Here is a 7,554-nt window from a genome sequence, read left to right on the forward strand (position 1 = left end):
GGGATGAGAGGTGGGAGGGAAAGGGAGAGAGAAGGGAAATTGCATGGAAATGGAAGGAGACCCTCAGGGTTATACAAAATTTCATACAATAGGAAGTGAGGGGAAAGGGGAAAATAATACAAGGGGGAGAAATGAATGACAGTAGAGGGAGTAGAGAGAGAAGAGGGGAAGGGAGGGGAGGGGAGGGGGGATAGTAGAGGATAGGAAAGGCAACAAAATACAACAGACACTATTATGGCAATATGTAAATCAATGGATGTGTAACTGATGTGATTCTGCAACTTGTATACGGGGTAAAAATGGGAGTTCATAACCCACTTGAATCAAAGTGTGAAATATGATATATCAAGAACTATGTAATGTTTTGAACAACCAAGAATAAAAAAATTAAAAAAAAGAGGTGTAAAATTGTACCATAGCTGTGAAAAATTTAGATCATCACACAGTAATTGTAATGATGATAGGTTCCAACATTTAACTCTGGTGTATAAATCCATCATCACTGAGATCATATGTCAGAACAAAAACTTATACATGAATGTTTATAGTAGCACTATTACTCAAAAAGTGGAAAGATACTACAAGTATATTTAAGTTCCTGAATGGATAAACAAAATTTAATATAATTATCTATATAAAAAATTATTCCATCAAAATATAACTGTGAGGTAAGATATCATTTTAACTATAATCACTATTTTGCTCTTTGTTATGTATCGCATCACATCATCTTGTGAATCTTGATATACACAATAAAACTTTATCTTTGAAAAGTTCTATTCAGTTAAGGAGTTAAGGGCTTGCTGCATATTACAAAAACAAATCAAACATTAGTGCAGTAATAATTCAAAATAATTAAAAAATTAATGAACCAAATGAACAAAACTGACAAAGTACTGGTACATGCTACACATACACTTGTTTTATGTATACTACATGTATAGTTTCTTTCCACATTTTTAATTGTTATATTAGAGTTGTACATAATAATGGGATTTGTTGTTATGTACATGTACAGAATATTAAAAGATATTTTGGCCAATATCACTCCTTAGCACTTCCCCCATTCCTTTCCTACCTTTCATTCATGGTCCTTTTCCTTTACTTATCTCCCTTTGATTTTTATGAGATCTCCAACCACCCACATTTCTTTTCCTTTTTCCTCTCTACCTTTCACATAAGAGAGAAAACATACAAATCTTCACCTTTTGAGTTTGGCTTGTTTCATCTAACACAATTGTTTCTAGTTTCATCCATTTTCCTGGAAATTACATAATTTTATTTTTCTTTATGGCTGAATAAAACTCTACTGTGTATATATACCATATCTTCTTTATTGATTCATCTTTTGATGGACATTTGGCTAGTTCTATAGTTTGTGTTGTTATAAACATGGGTATGAATGTTCCACTATAGTATGATGACTTTCTTTTGGATAAATACTGAGGACTGGTATACATGGGTTATATGGTAGTTTCATGCCTAGTCTTTTGAGGAACCTCTACACTGATTTCCATAATGGTTGTACTAATCACTACCCCACCAACATGTAAAAGTGTTCATTTTATCCCCTTCCTCTCAATATTTATTATTAGTAGTATTATTGAAGACTGCCATTCTGACTAGTGTGAGATTAAATCTCAGTGTAGTTTTGATTTGCATTTTATTAATTGCTAATGAGTTAAATATTTTTCATATATTTATTAACCTTTCATATTTCTTTTTAAAGGTGTCTGTTTATTTACCCATTTATTAATTGGGTTATTTGCTTTTTACGTTTTTGTTTGTTTCCTTCTTCATCTATTCTTAATATTAATCCTCTGTCAGAAGAGTGGCTCACAAAGGTTTTTGTTCACTCTGTAATTCTTTCTTCATATTCCTAAAGTTCTCTTTTGCTGTGAAGAAGTCTTTAATTTTGTTTAAATGCTTTTATTTTAATTATGCATTACAGTAAAGTATATTTTGACATATTTATACAAACATGGTTTGTTTTATGCTATCCAATTAATCAACTTTTGACTATTTCCTGAGCTTTAGGGCTCCTATTGAGAAAGTTATTGTCTATGCCTATATATTGTTTTTTGACCCTACATTTTCTTCTAGGAGTTCCATATTTTGTGGTCTAATTCCTAGGTCTTTGATCCACTTTGAATTGATTTTTGTGCAGGATGAAAGATAAAGGTCTAGTTTCATTCCTCTATATGTGGATAACAAATTTTCTCAGCAACATTTTAAAACAATGTGTATTTTTAAAAAAAAATGTGTATTTTCTCCAAAGTATGTTTTAGGTATCTTTGTCAGGTTTCATTAAAAAAGTGTACCTGTACTTTTCTGAGTTTCTCTGATGTCATAATATACATCATCAACCTCACTTGAAAATAAATTTTTTGAAAACCAGAGTCCCTGCTATGTAATGTTTCTTTTTTATAGATACATTCTGCTTTGGTGAGTACTAACTACTGTAAATTCATGAAACCATAAATTAATAAGAAACATATAAATGCATATATGTGAGTGGTTAAAATGTTTTATACAAGTAATGTTTTCCTCTTGTCTCCAACAGGCCTTAAGCAGAAACAAATCTGTAATATTAGGAAAATTATGAATTTTTATTCAAATTATCTTGTGTTGATTATCATTCCCCTCCATCTACACATGGCCATCTTCAAGCACATGTACTGACATAGGCATAATAAATTATTCATGTACTAATGTGGTATCATATCATGCAGGTGGTAAAGATGAAAAGCAACCTCTGTTTTCCTGCTTCCATATGAATTATCTTGACTCTTCATCAGCATCTGTGTCCTAAAGCTGTTAAATATCCCTTTGGGGTTTTGTTTAAAGGCTTAGTTCAATCCTACAGCTATCAAGGGAATTAGATATTTAGGGCTATACATGTATATATGTTGCAGAATTCTGATTTTTTAAAATACCAAACCCAGATTGCTTGGACCAGATTGTATCCTGCTTACTCTTTCTACACGCAGAAATTAGGTAATAAAGGGCATGAAAAGACAGACAAAGTAGTGTCAGAAATCTTTTAGTTGTTGTTTTTAATAACAGAGATATTTTGTTTGTGTGCACACTGTTTGAATATACACTAATTGGTTATAATATTCTCAGAAATGCAGATTTGATTTACATCACCCAGTTTAAGACATTAATGTTGTAAAAGTTGGCTTTGTCTTGGGAAATATTTACTTCCCAAATTCTCATGTTGCAATTAAAGGTGACTTTTCATGATGATTGTGAATATTTATTCTTTCAATGAACAAAGAAAAATCTCCAGGAGTGCTAGAAAACAGATTAAATTACACCACGATGAGTAGAAATAGCTGGAGAGGAGTTTGGTCAATTTCAGAACACTCTCATTTCTTACCTGCACTCAAAAAAAAAAGAATGTAATTTACTTACTTCATAGCAAGTCTCTCTAGAGAACAATTATGACTCTCTTTCATCCACTTTTGATGGCAAAACTGACTTAGATGAACCTACTACCAAGAGACTTGATCATAGGTTGTAAAGATTGAGGATGTTCAAGTGTGGACACAAACTTATTTTCTATGAGTTCAGGAGTGAAGACAGATTACAAATGCTTTGAAAGTTGTATTTTCTATGGTGATAATTGTGTTTACTGTTATTACTTCAATGAACCTACTTAATCACAGCATAATATTAGTCTATTTTCCTTACAGAAAATTGAAATCAAACAGTATTTAAAACACCTTAAATTTGTGCTGAAAAAGTCTAATTTGATTGTAGTTATTGCCACAATTCATGGTATTGACTTGGATCTTTCCTCAACAACATGAGAATACATTGAATATAAGAACTAGTTGTTCTCATGTATTAGAAGTTAAAATCGTATTTATAAAGGAATTGTGTGAATCATAAATGGGATAATTATGTCTCACATTTAGGAAATAAATTCTTCAGAATACAGAACAAATCATCTCAAAGATGTATTTCCTATTCTCTATTCACAGGTATCCACATTTCCCTTATTTTTTTTTTACTTAGTTTCTGTTACAAAACAAATATGAACTAAGATTTGATCATTCAAATAAACTGAGAGGAAGTAACAAGTAATGATCTTACATTTTGAAGTAATTTGTGACAATTTTGAACTTAAGGAATAATGTATAAATTTTATTTATTTTGTAGACTTTTAAAATTGTAATAAACAATTCAATAGAAAGGCAAAGTTGATCTACAATATTAGCTCTTACTTGATTGCCTTTGAGGAGAAGGGAAACAGAAAGTGATGTTCAGGAACATGATAGAAGTGAGTCCATTTCTTATTCACATGAGTGTACTCACTGCTTGTTCATGCACTGAAGTTTACATGAATGCTTTCTTCATCCATGTTTGTACCCTTTTGATACATAATACATATTAAAACTAGTAAGAATGCATTTTAAAGTATACCTCATTTTTATAGTAACCAATTATAAGTTACATACATTTTAATATACATCTATGAATATACATATATGAAAGGTTTAATTTAATTTTTAATGAAAAAAATTTCAAGGAAATTTGAAAAATGTATTATTGAACACAAACAGTAAATAAAAATTAACAAACCAGACAGAAAAATTTGATGACAAATTTTTGGATACAAAAAGTTGGATACATAAAGAAATACTTTCTTATTATGCAAATTTATCTTATTCTTTGTCCATAATGTAAATTACTTGTTTTTTCTTAAACTTGCAATTTTGACCGTAGTCCTTAACAGTGCTGTTGAATAGGAAACAAAGCATCAGATAAAATGCTCTGATTAAGTAGATTATCCATATTTCAATTTTGTACTGTGGACTAAATACAGTGAGGAAGTCAATTACAATTTTTCCTATTATTTTACTTGTGGGAAATTATCAAACTGATAAACACATAGGATGAAACAATTTGGTACTATCAGTTTGAATTACACTGTGTCAAGCATGTTATCTACTGATTCTAAAAGAGATATTGAGATAGTGTTTCCTGTCTTTGGTTTCTACAATTGACTGACTTTGATGTTTCCTCCTAACTTTTTTAGTAGGTTTTTATGTTTTCATGATTTGTGATTTCCAAAAGATCTTTTTTAGGTATATTTTGGCTTATGGGTTTTCTTTTTCTTTTTTTTATAATTTCTATTTTTTTATCTTTTTTTATTGTTAGTTGTTGAAAACATTACAAAGCTCTTGACATATCATATTTCATACATTTGATTCAAGCAGATTATGAACTCATGGGTTTTCTTTTACATATTTTTATTGCACACATATACATTTTTGCATATACATTATATAAATTGTATCTGTGAAATAAGGTGATTTGTAGTAGGTCTTAATGAATTGATTTTACTTTATTTTATTTGTTTTTTTTGAAGCACCTCAATGTTTATTGCAGCTCAATTCACAATAGCTAAACTATGGAACCAACCTAAGTGTCCTTCAATAGATGAATGGAGAAAGAAAATGTGGTGTATATATTCAATGGAACATTATTCAGATTTTTAAAAATTGCTTATATTTTTAAATACATGACAATGGGATGCATCACAATTCTTACTATACATATAGAACACAATTTTTTATATGTCTGTTTGTATATAAAGTGTGTTCACACCAATTCATATCTTCATACATGTACTTTGTATAATAATGTCCATCACATTCCACCATTATTGCTAATCCCATGCCCCCTCCCTGTCCTTCCCACCCCAATACACACCAATATATACACACACCAATATAATAATACCTAAAGTCTATTATGATATCACATTTATTGATTCATTAATCTGCTCATTAATTCTCAAATGATATTTAGCATCTGCTATGTGCACCATACCATGTCAAATGTGGCCAACATAAATAATATGCAATATGTTCAAATATTATAGTTGTGTTTTATGGGTGATTCAAAACTATAAATATATAATCATGATACCATTATATTCAAATAACAACAGATATAGATTCCATCAGCCTATATATTCCTTCCTACAAGCCTTCCAATTTCCTAGTTACATGATGTTATGGTGAACTGAAGTGTGGTCCGCTATCTTCTCCAAAAGAGCTGAGTTTTCCTATAAAAGGGATTCCTGATGTGGTGGGAAAGAGGGTGAGGTCACAGCATCAATGAAAGAACTGCAAAATCACAAAGCAAAAGAATGTTAGCGTGATGTGAATAGGAAATGAGAAATAACAACTGAATTGAACTCTGATCTGACAGAATACCAGCAATGTTTCTGGTATAAGAACATTTGTCTTTTCCCTTTAGAAGTTGTTCTTGATCACCTACTTGCCATTTTTGTATATTCCTGCATGATTCTAACATTTTATTTTAACACAAGAAAAGAGCTTTGAGCAATACTCTTATTAAAATATTCATCCTATGTTTCTTTGCTACTTCCAGTAGAAGTTGCCTTCTCATTGTCACTCTTCAGTGCAAAATAGGGAAGTAGGGAAAGAACAGCAAATGAGGAACAATGAGCTATGTCTGATTTGTCCACCAGCCTAAGTAATATAAACTATCTTCTTTTGATGTCTGAAAGTTTATTCAAAGTAGACATTTCAACTCATAATATGTACAGGTGAACATTATATATGAACAAGGCCAAAGATGAGGCACTCTAAAAGAAGGGGATTTGAATCAACATTCACATTGAAGTATGAAATTCCCAGTAACCTTTTGTTACTCAAGTCTAAGACACTCATTGCCATTTCATGATTTCAATAATTTGCATATTGGTGGCTACTTTTTAACAATAATTGGAAGTGTTTTGGAAATACCTGTGAACAGTGCTAATTAAGAATGTCTGCAAAGAAGCAAAGGGGTCAGAGAAGAGCACCCAAAATTGATACTCTCAATGATGCTCACTCATCCACAGTCTTGATAGAGCTTTCCAAAGCCATTTATTAAGACTGAGTGAGTTGTCAAAGATGAGCAGATTAGAATATGAACTTTAAAACAAAAGTTTGAATTCATAGTGAAAAATAAGAAGACAATTGTGTAGTAAGTAACACTAAAACAAATTTATGAAAGTAAGTGATGAGAAGATAGGATTTTGTAAAAAATATACTTAAAGAGAAATAAATACATTTTTCTAGTTAAATATATTTAATAATGTAACTTCATTCATTTTAAGGACAAATGAGGATGTCATTGGGGTTAAGAAGAAAGTACTCACCAGGTCTACACCTGCATTGCATCCTCTGTTAGTTCTTTCATTCTAAACTGCAATGTTTTAAAAAATTGTGCACCTAATTTTTATTCTTAAAATTTGAAATCTTCAAAACAGAAGAAAAAGCGCATGGTAACATTTTATAAAAATGCATATTGTACATCCATTTTAAATATTTGCACCAAAAATTGGCAAATATTTATATTAAAGAATTATATTATTGAGGTATGTTCCTGTTATCCCTAGTTTTTCTAGAGTTTTGAACATAAAGGGATGCTGTACTTTGTCAAATGCTTTTTCCGCATCTATCGAGATGATCATATGGTTCTTATTTTTAAGTCTATTGATGTGGTGAATAACTTATATTGATTTCC

The sequence above is a fragment of the Marmota marmota genome, unplaced genomic scaffold (assembly GCF_001458135.2).
Source record: "Marmota marmota marmota unplaced genomic scaffold, marMar, whole genome shotgun sequence".
In the NCBI taxonomy this organism is placed as follows: Eukaryota; Metazoa; Chordata; class Mammalia; order Rodentia; family Sciuridae; genus Marmota; species Marmota marmota.